At 41.1% G+C, this 12,753-nt stretch overlaps 17 non-coding genes across 17 annotated transcripts; all 17 read right to left on the bottom strand.

Annotated features, from left to right (window-relative positions):
• Positions 1-317: 317 nt before the first annotated feature.
• Positions 318-390, bottom strand: TRNAR-ACG (transfer RNA arginine (anticodon ACG)). Its single transcript has one exon. It is a non-coding gene; the product is annotated as a tRNA-Arg (tRNA).
• A 552-nt stretch (positions 391-942) lies between these two features.
• On the bottom strand, positions 943-1,015 carry TRNAR-ACG (transfer RNA arginine (anticodon ACG)). Its single transcript has one exon. It is a non-coding gene; the product is annotated as a tRNA-Arg (tRNA).
• Positions 1,016-1,493: 478 nt separating this feature from the next.
• On the bottom strand, positions 1,494-1,566 carry TRNAR-ACG (transfer RNA arginine (anticodon ACG)). Its single transcript has one exon. It is a non-coding gene; the product is annotated as a tRNA-Arg (tRNA).
• A 1,029-nt stretch (positions 1,567-2,595) lies between these two features.
• On the bottom strand, positions 2,596-2,668 carry TRNAR-ACG (transfer RNA arginine (anticodon ACG)). The gene has a single exon. It is a non-coding gene; the product is annotated as a tRNA-Arg (tRNA).
• Positions 2,669-3,617: 949 nt separating this feature from the next.
• TRNAH-GUG (transfer RNA histidin (anticodon GUG)) lies at positions 3,618-3,689 on the bottom strand. The gene has a single exon. It is a non-coding gene; the product is annotated as a tRNA-His (tRNA).
• Positions 3,690-3,697: 8 nt separating this feature from the next.
• Positions 3,698-3,770, bottom strand: TRNAR-ACG (transfer RNA arginine (anticodon ACG)). Its single transcript has one exon. It is a non-coding gene; the product is annotated as a tRNA-Arg (tRNA).
• A 552-nt stretch (positions 3,771-4,322) lies between these two features.
• On the bottom strand, positions 4,323-4,395 carry TRNAR-ACG (transfer RNA arginine (anticodon ACG)). The gene has a single exon. It is a non-coding gene; the product is annotated as a tRNA-Arg (tRNA).
• A 1,029-nt stretch (positions 4,396-5,424) lies between these two features.
• Positions 5,425-5,497, bottom strand: TRNAR-ACG (transfer RNA arginine (anticodon ACG)). The gene has a single exon. It is a non-coding gene; the product is annotated as a tRNA-Arg (tRNA).
• Positions 5,498-5,975: 478 nt separating this feature from the next.
• On the bottom strand, positions 5,976-6,048 carry TRNAR-ACG (transfer RNA arginine (anticodon ACG)). The gene has a single exon. It is a non-coding gene; the product is annotated as a tRNA-Arg (tRNA).
• Positions 6,049-7,628: 1,580 nt separating this feature from the next.
• Positions 7,629-7,701, bottom strand: TRNAR-ACG (transfer RNA arginine (anticodon ACG)). Its single transcript has one exon. It is a non-coding gene; the product is annotated as a tRNA-Arg (tRNA).
• Positions 7,702-8,179: 478 nt separating this feature from the next.
• On the bottom strand, positions 8,180-8,252 carry TRNAR-ACG (transfer RNA arginine (anticodon ACG)). The gene has a single exon. It is a non-coding gene; the product is annotated as a tRNA-Arg (tRNA).
• A 478-nt stretch (positions 8,253-8,730) lies between these two features.
• TRNAR-ACG (transfer RNA arginine (anticodon ACG)) lies at positions 8,731-8,803 on the bottom strand. The gene has a single exon. It is a non-coding gene; the product is annotated as a tRNA-Arg (tRNA).
• Positions 8,804-9,832: 1,029 nt separating this feature from the next.
• On the bottom strand, positions 9,833-9,905 carry TRNAR-ACG (transfer RNA arginine (anticodon ACG)). The gene has a single exon. It is a non-coding gene; the product is annotated as a tRNA-Arg (tRNA).
• A 478-nt stretch (positions 9,906-10,383) lies between these two features.
• Positions 10,384-10,456, bottom strand: TRNAR-ACG (transfer RNA arginine (anticodon ACG)). Its single transcript has one exon. It is a non-coding gene; the product is annotated as a tRNA-Arg (tRNA).
• A 1,030-nt stretch (positions 10,457-11,486) lies between these two features.
• Positions 11,487-11,559, bottom strand: TRNAR-ACG (transfer RNA arginine (anticodon ACG)). Its single transcript has one exon. It is a non-coding gene; the product is annotated as a tRNA-Arg (tRNA).
• Positions 11,560-12,037: 478 nt separating this feature from the next.
• On the bottom strand, positions 12,038-12,110 carry TRNAR-ACG (transfer RNA arginine (anticodon ACG)). The gene has a single exon. It is a non-coding gene; the product is annotated as a tRNA-Arg (tRNA).
• A 478-nt stretch (positions 12,111-12,588) lies between these two features.
• TRNAR-ACG (transfer RNA arginine (anticodon ACG)) lies at positions 12,589-12,661 on the bottom strand. Its single transcript has one exon. It is a non-coding gene; the product is annotated as a tRNA-Arg (tRNA).
• Positions 12,662-12,753: the final 92 nt, after the last annotated feature.

Below are 12,753 nucleotides of genomic sequence, written 5' to 3'. Positions count from 1 at the left end.
TCAAATGGAAACCAGCTAATAACGAAATATTTTCATGTGATTGAGAACTCTTGTGAAGTTTTTACTTTTTTCCACAACACATTTTCGGAACAGGCTAAATCACATATTTCCAGATTTTTGCCATCTAGAACAAAGAGAATAAGCCGTAGATAAAATGTGTTGTGTATTTCCTGAAAATCCATGAATATTCTTAAACCTTGGGTAAATATCATTAAAAATAAGTAAGCAAAGGGTTACTGCCGTGACCCGGATTCGGACCGGGGTTGCTGCGGCCACAACGCAGAGTACTAACCACTATACGATCACGGCAACATGTACGAGCCAGGTAGGAGTCGAACCTACAATCTTCTGATTCGTAGTCAGACGCGTTGTCCATTGCGCCACTGGCCCAGATGCAACGAGGATTGTTGCTTATGCATCACATTTCTGGATCACCTCAAAACTTACACAAGGATCCGATTGCCATAAGTTCCTTTCATGTATGCTTATGCATCACATTTCTGGATCACCTCAAAACTTACACAAGGATCCGATTGCCATAAGTTCCTTTCATGTATTGCAAAGCAAGTCGGAACCAGATAGAGGGGAAATATTTTCATGGAATCCGGAAATCATGTGAGGCAAATCAAATGTAAACCAGCTAATAACGAAATATTTTCATGTGATTGAGAACTCTTGTGAAGTTTTTACTTTTTTCCACAACACATTTTCGGAACAGGCTAAATCACATATTTCCAGATTTTTGCCATCTAGAACAAAGAGAACAAGCCGTAGATAAAATGTGTTGTGTATTTCCTGAAAATCCATGAATATTCTTAAACCTTGGGTAAATATCATTAAAAATAAGTAAGCAAAGGGTTACTGCCGTGACCCGGATTCGGACCGGGGTTGCTGCGGCCACAACGCAGAGTACTAACCACTATACGATCACGGCAACATGTACGAGCCAGGTAGGAGTCGAACCTACAATCTTCTGATTCGTAGTCAGACGCGTTGTCCATTGCGCTACTGGCCCAGAAGCAACGAGTATTGTTGCTTATGCATCATATTTCTGGATCACCTCAAAACTTACACAAGGATCCGATTGCCATAAGTTCCTTTCATGTATTGCAAAGCAAGTCGGAACCAGATAGAGGGGAAATATTTTCATGGAATCCGGAAATCATGTGAGGCAAATCAAATGGAAACCAGCTAATAACGAAATATTTTCATGTGATTGAGAACTCTTGTGAAGTTTTTACTTTTTTCCACAACACATTTTCGGAACAGGCTAAATCACATATTTCCAGATTTTTGCCATCTAGAACAAAGAGAATAAGCCGTAGATAAAATGTGTTGTGTATTTCCTGAAAATCCATGAATATTCTTAAACCTTGGGTAAATATCATTAAAAATAAGTAAGCAAAGGGTTACTGCCGTGACCCGGATTCGGACCGGGGTTGCTGCGGCCACAACGCAGAGTACTAACCACTATACGATCACGGCAACATGTACGAGCCAGGTAGGAGTCGAACCTACAATCTTCTGATTCGTAGTCAGACGCGTTGTCCATTGCGCCACTGGCCCAGATGCAACGAGGGTTGTTGCTTATGCATCACATTTCTGGATCACCTCAAAACTTACACAAGGATCCGATTGCCATAAGTTCCTTTCATGTATTGCAAAGCAAGTCGGAACCAGATAGAGGGGAAATATTTTCATGGAATCCGGAAATCATGTGAGGCAAATCAAATGGAAACCAGCTAATAACGAAATATTTTCATGTGATTGAGAACTCTTGTGAAGTTTTTACTTTTTTCCACAACACATTTTCGGAACAGGCTAAATCACATATTTCCAGATTTTTGCCATCTAGAACAAAGAGAACAAGCCGTAGATAAAATGTGTTGTGTATTTCCTGAAAATCCATGAATATTCTTAAACCTTGGGTAAATATCATTAAAAATAAGTAAGCAAAGGGTTACTGCCGTGACCCGGATTCGGACCGGGGTTGCTGCGGCCACAACGCAGAGTACTAACCACTATACGATCACGGCAACATGTACAAGCCAGGTAGGAGTCGAACCTACAATCTTCTGATTCGTAGTCAGACGCGTTGTCCATTGCGCCACTGGCCCAGATGCAACGAGGATTGTTGCTTATGCATCACATTTCTGGATCACCTCAAAACTTACACAAGGATCCGATTGCCATAAGTTCCTTTCATGTATTGCAAAGCAAGTCGGAACCAGATAGAGGGGAAATATTTTCATGGAATCCGGAAATCATGTGAGGCAAATCAAATGGAAACCAGCTAATAACGAAATATTTTCATGTGATTGAGAACTCTTGTGAAGTTTTTACTTTTTTCCACAACACATTTTCGGAACAGGCTAAATCACATATTTCCAGATTTTTGCCATCTAGAACAAAGAGAATAAGCCGTAGATAAAATGTGTTGTGTATTTCCTGAAAATCCATGAATATTCTTAAACCTTGGGTAAATATCATTAAAAATAAGTAAGCAAAGGGTTACTGCCGTGACCCGGATTCGGACCGGGGTTGCTGCGGCCACAACGCAGAGTACTAACCACTATACGATCACGGCAACATGTACGAGCCAGGTAGGAGTCGAACCTACAATCTTCTGATTCGTAGTCAGACGCGTTGTCCATTGCGCCACTGGCCCAGATGCAACGAGGATTGTTGCTTATGCATCACATTTCTGGATCACCTCAAAACTTACACAAGGATCCGATTGCCATAAGTTCCTTTCATGTATTGCAAAGCAAGTCGGAACCAGATAGAGGGGAAATATTTTCATGGAATCCGGAATTCATGTGAGGCAAATCAAATGGAAACCAGCTAATAACGAAATATTTTCATGTGATTGAGAACTCTTGTGAAGTTTTTACTTTTTTCCACAACACATTTTCGGAACAGGCTAAATCACATATTTCCGGATTTTTGCCATCTAGAACAAAGAGAACAAGCCGTAGATAAAATGTGTTGTGTATTTCCTGAAAATCCATGAATATTCTTAAACCTTGGGTAAATATCATTAAAAATAAGTAAGCAAAGGGTTACTGCCGTGACCCGGATTCGGACCGGGGTTGCTGCGGCCACAACGCAGAGTACTAACAACTATACGATCACGGCAACATGTACGAGCCAGGTAGGAGTCGTACCTACAATCTTCTGATTCGTAGTCAGACGCGTTGTCCATTGCGCCACTGGCCCAGATGCAACGAGGATTGTTGCTTATGCATCACATTTCTGGATCACCTCAAAACTTACACAAGGATCCGATTGCCATAAGTTCCTTTCATGTATTGCAAAGCAAGTCGGAACCAGATAGAGGGGAAATATTTTCATGGAATCCGGAAATCATGTGAGGCAAATCAAATGGAAACCAGCTAATAACGAAATATTTTCATGTGATTGAGAACTCTTGTGAAGTTTTTACTTTTTTCCACAACACATTTTCGGAACAGGCTAAATCACATATTTCCAGATTTTTGCCATCTAGAACAAAGAGAACAAGCCGTAGATAAAATGTGTTGTGTATTTCCTGAAAATCCATGAATATTCTTAAACCTTGGGTAAATATCATTAAAAATAAGTAAGCAAAGGGTTACTGCCGTGACCCGGATTCGGACCGGGGTTTCTGCGGCCACAACGCAGAGTACTAACCACTATACGATCACGGCAACATGTACGAGCCAGGTAGGAGTCGAACCTACAATCTTCTGATTCGTAGTCAGACGCGTTGTCCATTGCGCCACTGGCCCAGATGCAACGAGGATTGTTGCTTATGCATCACATTTCTGGATCACCTCAAAACTTACACAAGGATCCGATTGCCATAAGTTCCTTTCATGTATGCTTATGCATCACATTTCTGGATCACCTCAAAACTTACACAAGGATCCGATTGCCATAAGTTCCTTTCATGTATTGCAAAGCAAGTCGGAACCAGATAGAGGGGAAATATTTTCATGGAATCCGGAAATCATGTGAGGCAAATCAAATGGAAACCAGCTAATAACGAAATATTTTCATGTGATTGAGAACTCTTGTGAAGTTTTTACTTTTTTCCACAACACATTTTCGGAACAGGCTAAATCACATATTTCCAGATTTTTGCCATCTAGAACAAAGAGAATAAGCCGTAGATAAAATGTGTTGTGTATTTCCTGAAAATCCATGAATATTCTTAAACCTTGGGTAAATATCATTAAAAATAAGTAAGCAAAGGGTTACTGCCGTGACCCGGATTCGGACCGGGGTTGCTGCGGCCACAACGCAGAGTACTAACCACTATACGATCACGGCAACATGTACGAGCCAGGTAGGAGTCGAACCTACAATCTTCTGATTCGTAGTCAGACGCGTTGTCCATTGCGCTACTGGCCCAGAAGCAACGAGTATTGTTGCTTATGCATCACATTTCTGGATCACCTCAAAACTTACACAAGGATCCGATTGCCATAAGTTCCTTTCATGTATTGCAAAGCAAGTCGGAACCAGATAGAGGGGAAATATTTTCATGGAATCCGGAATTCATGTGAGGCAAATCAAATGGAAACCAGCTAATAACGAAATATTTTCATGTGATTGAGAACTCTTGAGAAGTTTTTACTTTTTTCCACAACACATTTTCGGAACAGGCTAAATCACATATTTCCGGATTTTTGCCATCTAGAACAAAGAGAACAAGCCGTAGATAAAATGTGTTGTGTATTTCCTGAAAATCCATGAATATTCTTAAACCTTGGGTAAATATCATTAAAAATAAGTAAGCAAAGGGTTACTGCCGTGACCCGGATTCGGACCGGGGTTGCTGCGGCCACAACGCAGAGTACTAACAACTATACGATCACGGCAACATGTACGAGCCAGGTAGGAGTCGTACCTACAATCTTCTGATTCGTAGTCAGACGCGTTGTCCATTGCGCCACTGGCCCAGATGCAACGAGGATTGTTGCTTATGCATCACATTTCTGGATCACCTCAAAACTTACACAAGGATCCGATTGCCATAAGTTCCTTTCATGTATTGCAAAGCAAGTCGGAACCAGATAGAGGGGAAATATTTTCATGGAATCCGGAAATCATGTGAGGCAAATCAAATGTAAACCAGCTAATAACGAAATATTTTCATGTGATTGAGAACTCTTGTGAAGTTTTTACTTTTTTCCACAACACATTTTCGGAACAGGCTAAATCACATATTTCCAGATTTTTGCCATCTAGAACAAAGAGAACAAGCCGTAGATAAAATGTGTTGTGTATTTCCTGAAAATCCATGAATATTCTTAAACCTTGGGTAAATATCATTAAAAATAAGTAAGCAAAGGGTTACTGCCGTGACCAGGATTCGGACCGGGGTTGCTGCGGCCACAACGCAGAGTACTAACCACTATACGATCACGGCAACATGTACGAGCCAGGTAGGAGTCGAACCTACAATCTTCTGATTCGTAGTCAGACGCGTTGTCCATTGCGCCACTGGCCCAGATGCAACGAGGATTGTTGCTTATGCATCACATTTCTGGATCACCTCAAAACTTACACAAGGATCCGATTGCCATAAGTTCCTTTCATGTATTGCAAAGCAAGTCGGAACCAGATAGAGGGGAAATATTTTCATGGAATCCGGAAATCATGTGAGACAAATCAAATGGAAACCAGCTAATAACGAAATATTTTCATGTGATTGAGAACTCTTGTGAAGTTTTTACTTTTTTCCACAACACATTTTCGGAACAGGCTAAATCACATATTTCCAGATTTTTGCCATCTAGAACAAAGAGAACAAGCCGTAGATAAAATGTGTTGTGTATTTCCTGAAAATCCATGAATATTCTTAAACCTTGGGTAAATATCATTAAAAATAAGTAAGCAAAGGGTTACTGCCGTGACCCGGATTCGGACCGGGGTTGCTGCGGCCACAACGCAGAGTACTAACCACTATACGATCACGGCAACATGTACGAGCCAGGTAGGAGTCGAACCTACAATCTTCTGATTCGTAGTCAGACGCGTTGTCCATTGCGCCACTGGCCCAGATGCAACGAGGATTGTTGCTTATGCATCACATTTCTGGATCACCTCAAAACTTACACAAGGATCCGATTGCCATAAGTTCCTTTCATGTATTGCAAAGCAAGTCGGAACCAGATAGAGGGGAAATATTTTCATGGAATCCGGAATTCATGTGAGGCAAATCAAATGGAAACCAGCTAATAACGAAATATTTTCATGTGATTGAGAACTCTTGTGAAGTTTTTACTTTTTTCCACAACACATTTTCGGAACAGGCTAAATCACATATTTCCGGATTTTTGCCATCTAGAACAAAGAGAACAAGCCGTAGATAAAATGTGTTGTGTATTTCCTGAAAATCCATGAATATTCTTAAACCTTGGGTAAATATCATTAAAAATAAGTAAGCAAAGGGTTACTGCCGTGACCCGGATTCGGACCGGGGTTGCTGCGGCCACAACGCAGAGTACTAACAACTATACGATCACGGCAACATGTACGAGCCAGGTAGGAGTCGTACCTACAATCTTCTGATTCGTAGTCAGACGCGTTGTCCATTGCGCCACTGGCCCAGATGCAACGAGGATTGTTGCTTATGCATCACATTTCTGGATCACCTCAAAACTTACACAAGGATCCGATTGCCATAAGTTCCTTTCATGTATTGCAAAGCAAGTCGGAACCAGATAGAGGGGAAATATTTTCATGGAATCCGGAAATCATGTGAGGCAAATCAAATGTAAACCAGCTAATAACGAAATATTTTCATGTGATTGAGAACTCTTGTGAAGTTTTTACTTTTTTCCACAACACATTTTCGGAACAGGCTAAATCACATATTTCCAGATTTTTGCCATCTAGAACAAAGAGAACAAGCCGTAGATAAAATGTGTTGTGTATTTCCTGAAAATCCATGAATATTCTTAAACCTTGGGTAAATATCATTAAAAATAAGTAAGCAAAGGGTTACTGCCGTGACCAGGATTCGGACCGGGGTTGCTGCGGCCACAACGCAGAGTACTAACCACTATACGATCACGGCAACATGTACGAGCCAGGTAGGAGTCGAACCTACAATCTTCTGATTCGTAGTCAGATGCGTTGTCCATTGCGCCACTGGCCCAGATGCAACGAGGATTGTTGCTTATGCATCACATTTCTGGATCACCTCAAAACTTACACAAGGATCCGATTGCCATAAGTTCCTTTCATGTATTGCAAAGCAAGTCGGAACCAGATAGAGGGGAAATATTTTCATGGAATCCGGAAATCATGTGAGACAAATCAAATGGAAACCAGCTAATAACGAAATATTTTCATGTGATTGAGAACTCTTGTGAAGTTTTTACTTTTTTCCACAACACATTTTCGGAACAGGCTAAATCACATATTTCCAGATTTTTGCCATCTAGAACAAAGAGAACAAGCCGTAGATAAAATGTGTTGTGTATTTCCTGAAAATCCATGAATATTCTTAAACCTTGGGTAAATATCATTAAAAATAAGTAAGCAAAGGGTTACTGCCGTGACCCGGATTCGGACCGGGGTTGCTGCGGCCACAACGCAGAGTACTAACCACTATACGATCACGGCAACATGTACGAGCCAGGTAGGAGTCGAACCTACAATCTTCTGATTCGTAGTCAGACGCGTTGTCCATTGCGCCACTGGCCCAGATGCAACGAGCATTGTTGCTTATGCATCACATTTCTGGATCACCTCAAAACTTACACAAGGATCCGATTGCCATAAGTTCCTTTCATGTATTGCAAAGCAAGTCGGAACCAGATAGAGGGGAAATATTTTCATGGAATCCGGAAATCATGTGAGGCAAATCAAATGTAAACCAGCTAATAACGAAATATTTTCATGTGATTGAGAACTCTTGTGAAGTTTTTACTTTTTTCCACAACACATTTTCGGAACAGGCTAAATCACATATTTCCAGATTTTTGCCATCTAGAACAAAGAGAACAAGCCGTAGATAAAATGTGTTGTGTATTTCCTGAAAATCCATGAATATTCTTAAACCTTGGGTAAATATCATTAAAAATAAGTAAGCAAAGGGTTACTGCCGTGACCCGGATTCGGACCGGGGTTGCTGCGGCCACAACGCAGAGTACTAACCACTATACGATCACGGCAACATGTACGAGCCAGGTAGGAGTCGAACCTACAATCTTCTGATTCGTAGTCAGACGCGTTGTCCATTGCGCCACTGGCCCAGATGCAACGAGGATTGTTGCTTATGCATCACATTTCTGGATCACCTCAAAACTTACACAAGGATCCGATTACCATAAGTTCCTTTCATGTATTGCAAAGCAAGTCGGAACCAGATAGAGGGGAAATATTTTCATGGAATCCGGAAATCATGTGAGGCAAATCAAATGTAAACCAGCTAATAACGAAATATTTTCATGTGATTGAGAACTCTTGTGAAGTTTTTACTTTTTTCCACAACACATTTTCGGAACAGGCTAAATCACATATTTCCAGATTTTTGCCATCTAGAACAAAGAGAACAAGCCGTAGATAAAATGTGTTGTGTATTTCCTGAAAATCCATGAATATTCTTAAACCTTGGGTAAATATCATTAAAAATAAGTAAGCAAAGGGTTACTGCCGTGACCCGGATTCGGACCGGGGTTGCTGCGGCCACAACGCAGAGTACTAACCACTATACGATCACGGCAACATGTACGAGCCAGGTAGGAGTCGAACCTACAATCTTCTGATTCGTAGTCAGACGCGTTGTCCATTGCGCTACTGGCCCAGAAGCAACGAGTATTGTTGCTTATGCATCACATTTCTGGATCACCTCAAAACTTACACAAGGATCCGATTGCCATAAGTTCCTTTCATGTATTGCAAAGCAAGTCGGAACCAGATAGAGGGGAAATATTTTCATGGAATCCGGAAATCATGTGAGGCAAATCAAATGGAAACCAGCTAATAACGAAATATTTTCATGTGATTGAGAACTCTTGTGAAGTTTTTACTTTTTTCCACAACACATTTTCGGAACAGGCTAAATCACATATTTCCGGATTTTTGCCATCTAGAACAAAGAGAACAAGCCGTAGATAAAATGTGTTGTGTATTTCCTGAAAATCCATGAATATTCTTAAACCTTGGGTAAATATCATTAAAAATAAGTAAGCAAAGGGTTACTGCCGTGACCCGGATTCGGACCGGGGTTGCTGCGGCCACAACGCAGAGTACTAACCACTATACGATCACGGCAACATGTACGAGCCAGGTAGGAGTCGTACCTACAATCTTCTGATTCGTAGTCAGACGCGTTGTCCATTGCGCCACTGGCCCAGATGCAACGAGGATTGTTGCTTATGCATCACATTTCTGGATCACCTCAAAACTTACACAAGGATCCGATTGCCATAAGTTCCTTTCATGTATTGCAAAGCAAGTCGGAACCAGATAGAGGGGAAATATTTTCATGGAATCCGGAAATCATGTGAGGCAAATCAAATGGAAACCAGCTAATAACGAAATATTTTCATGTGATTGAGAACTCTTGTGAAGTTTTTACTTTTTTCCACAACACATTTTCGGAACAGGCTAAATCACATATTTCCAGATTTTTGCCATCTAGAACAAAGAGAACAAGCCGTAGATAAAATGTGTTGTGTATTTCCTGAAAATCCATGAATATTCTTAAACCTTGGGTAAATATCATTAAAAATAAGTAATCAAAGGGTTACTGCCGTGACCCGGATTCGGACCGGGGTTGCGTCGGCCACAACGCAGAGTACTAACCACTATACGATCACGGCAACATGTACGAGCCAGGTAGGAGTCGAACCTACAATCTTCTGATTCGTAGTCAGACGCGTTGTCCATTGCGCTACTGGCCCAGAAGCAACGAGTATTGTTGCTTATGCATCACATTTCTGGATCACCTCAAAACTTACACAAGGATCCGATTGCCATAAGTTCCTTTCATGTATTGCAAAGCAAGTCGGAACCAGATAGAGGGGAAATATTTTCATGGAATCCGGAAATCATGTGAGGCAAATCAAATGGAAACCAGCTAATAACGAAATATTTTCATGTGATTGAGAACTCTTGTGAAGTTTTTACTTTTTTCCACAACACATTTTCGGAACAGGCTAAATCACATATTTCCAGATTTTTGCCATCTAGAACAAAGAGAACAAGCCGTAGATAAAATGTGTTGTGTATTTCCTGAAAATCCATGAATATTCTTAAACCTTGGGTAAATATCATTAAAAATAAGTAAGCAAAGGGTTACTGCCGTGACCCGGATTCGGACCGGGGTTGCTGCGGCCACAACGCAGAGTACTAACCACTATACGATCACGGCAACATGTACGAGCCAGGTAGGAGTCGAACCTACAATCTTCTGATTCGTAGTCAGACGCGTTGTCCATTGCGCTACTGGCCCAGAAGCAACGAGTATTGTTGCTTATGCATCACATTTCTGGATCACCTCAAAACTTACACAAGGATCCGATTGCCATAAGTTCCTTTCATGTATTGCAAAGCAAGTCGGAACCAGATAGAGGGGAAATATTTTCATGGAATCCGGAAATCATGTGAGGCAAATCAAATGGAAACCAGCTAATAACGAAATATTTTCATGTGATTGAGAACTCTTGTGAAGTTTTTACTTTTTTCCACAACACATTTTAGGAAACAGGCTAAATCACATATTTCCGGATTTTTGCCATCTAGAACAAAGAGAACAAGCCGTAGATAAAATGTGTTGTGTATTTCCTGAAAATCCATGAATATTCTTAAACCTTGGGTAAATATCATTAAAAATAAGTAAGCAAAGGGTTACTGCCGTGACCCGGATTCGGACCGGGGTTGCTGCGGCCACAACGCAGAGTACTAACCACTATACGATCACGGCAACATGTACGAGCCAGGTAGGAGTCGTACCTACAATCTTCTGATTCGTAGTCAGACGCGTTGTCCATTGCGCCACTGGCCCAGATGCAACGAGGATTGTTGCTTATGCATCACATTTCTGGATCACCTCAAAACTTCCACAAGGATCCGATTGCCATAAGTTCCTTTCATGTATTGCAAAGCAAGTCGGAACCAGATAGAGGGGAAATATTTTCATGGAATCCGGAAATCATGTGAGGCAAATCAAATGGAAACCAGCTAATAACGAAATATTTTCATGTGATTGAGAACTCTTGTGAAGTTTTTACTTTTTTCCACAACACATTTTCGGAACAGGCTAAATCACATATTTCCAGATTTTTGCCATCTAGAACAAAGAGAACAAGCCGTAGATAAAATGTGTTGTGTATTTCCTGAAAATCCATGAATATTCTTAAACCTTGGGTAAATATCATTAAAAATAAGTAAGCAAAGGGTTACTGCCGTGACCCGGATTCGGACCGGGGTTGCTGCGGCCACTACGCAGAGTACTAACCACTATACGATCACGGCAACATGTACGAGCCAGGTAGGAGTCGAACCTACAATCTTCTGATTCGTAGTCAGACGCGTTGTCCATTGCGCCACTGGCCCAGATGCAACGAGGATTGTTGCTTATGCATCACATTTCTGGATCACCTCAAAACTTACACAAGGATCCGATTGCCATAAGTTCCTTTCATGTATTGCAAAGCAAGTCGGAACCAGATAGAGGGGAAATATTTTCATGGAATCCGGAAATCATGTGAGACAAATCAAATGGAAACCAGCTAATAACGAAATATTTTCATGTGATTGAGAACTCTTGTGAAGTTCTTACTTTTTTCCACAACACATTTTCGGAACAGGCTAAATCACATATTTCCAGATTTTTGCCATCTAGAACAAAGAGAACAAGCCGTAGATAAAATGTGTTGTGTATTTCCTGAAAATCCATGAATATTCTTAAACCTTGGGTAAATATCATTAAAAATAAGTAAGCAAAGGGTTACTGCCGTGACCCGGATTCGGACCGGGGTTGCTGCGGCCACAACGCAGAGTACTAACCACTATACGATCACGGCAACATGTACGAGCCAGGTAGGAGTCGAACCTACAATCTTCTGATTCGTAGTCAGACGCGTTGTCCATTGCGCCACTGGCCCAGATGCAACGAGGGTTGTTGCTTATGCATCACATTTCTGGATCACCTCAAAACTTACACAAGGATCCGATTGCCATAAGTTCCTTTCATGTATTGCAAAGCAAGTCGGAACCAGATAGAGGGGAAATATTTTCATGGAATCTGGAAATCATGTGAGGCAAATCAAATGGAAACCAGCTAATAACGAAATATTTTCATGTGATTGAGAACTCTTGTGAAGTTTTTACTTTTTTCCACAACACATTTTCGGAACAGGCTAAATCACATATTTCCAGATTTTTGCCATCTAGAACAAAGAGAACAAGCCGTAGATAAAATGTGTTGTGTATTTCCTGAAAATCCATGAATATTCTTAAACCTTGGGTAAATATCATTAAAAATAAGTAAGCAAAGGGTTACTGCCGTGACCCGGATTCGGAACGGGGTTGCTGCGGCCACAACGCAGAGTACTAACCACTATACGATCACGGCAACATGTACGAGCCAGGTAGGAGTCGAACCTACAATCTTCTGATTCGTAGTCAGACGCGTTGTCCATTGCGCCACTGGCCCAGATGCAACGAGGGTTGTTGCTTATGCATCACATTTCTGGATCACCTCAAAACTTACACAAGGATCCGATTGCCATAAGTTCCTTTCATGTA

This window comes from Rhinoderma darwinii, chromosome 3 (genome assembly GCF_050947455.1).
Source record: "Rhinoderma darwinii isolate aRhiDar2 chromosome 3, aRhiDar2.hap1, whole genome shotgun sequence".
Taxonomy (NCBI): domain Eukaryota; kingdom Metazoa; phylum Chordata; class Amphibia; order Anura; family Rhinodermatidae; genus Rhinoderma; species Rhinoderma darwinii.
This window is presented reverse-complemented; position numbering and strand designations above follow the sequence as displayed.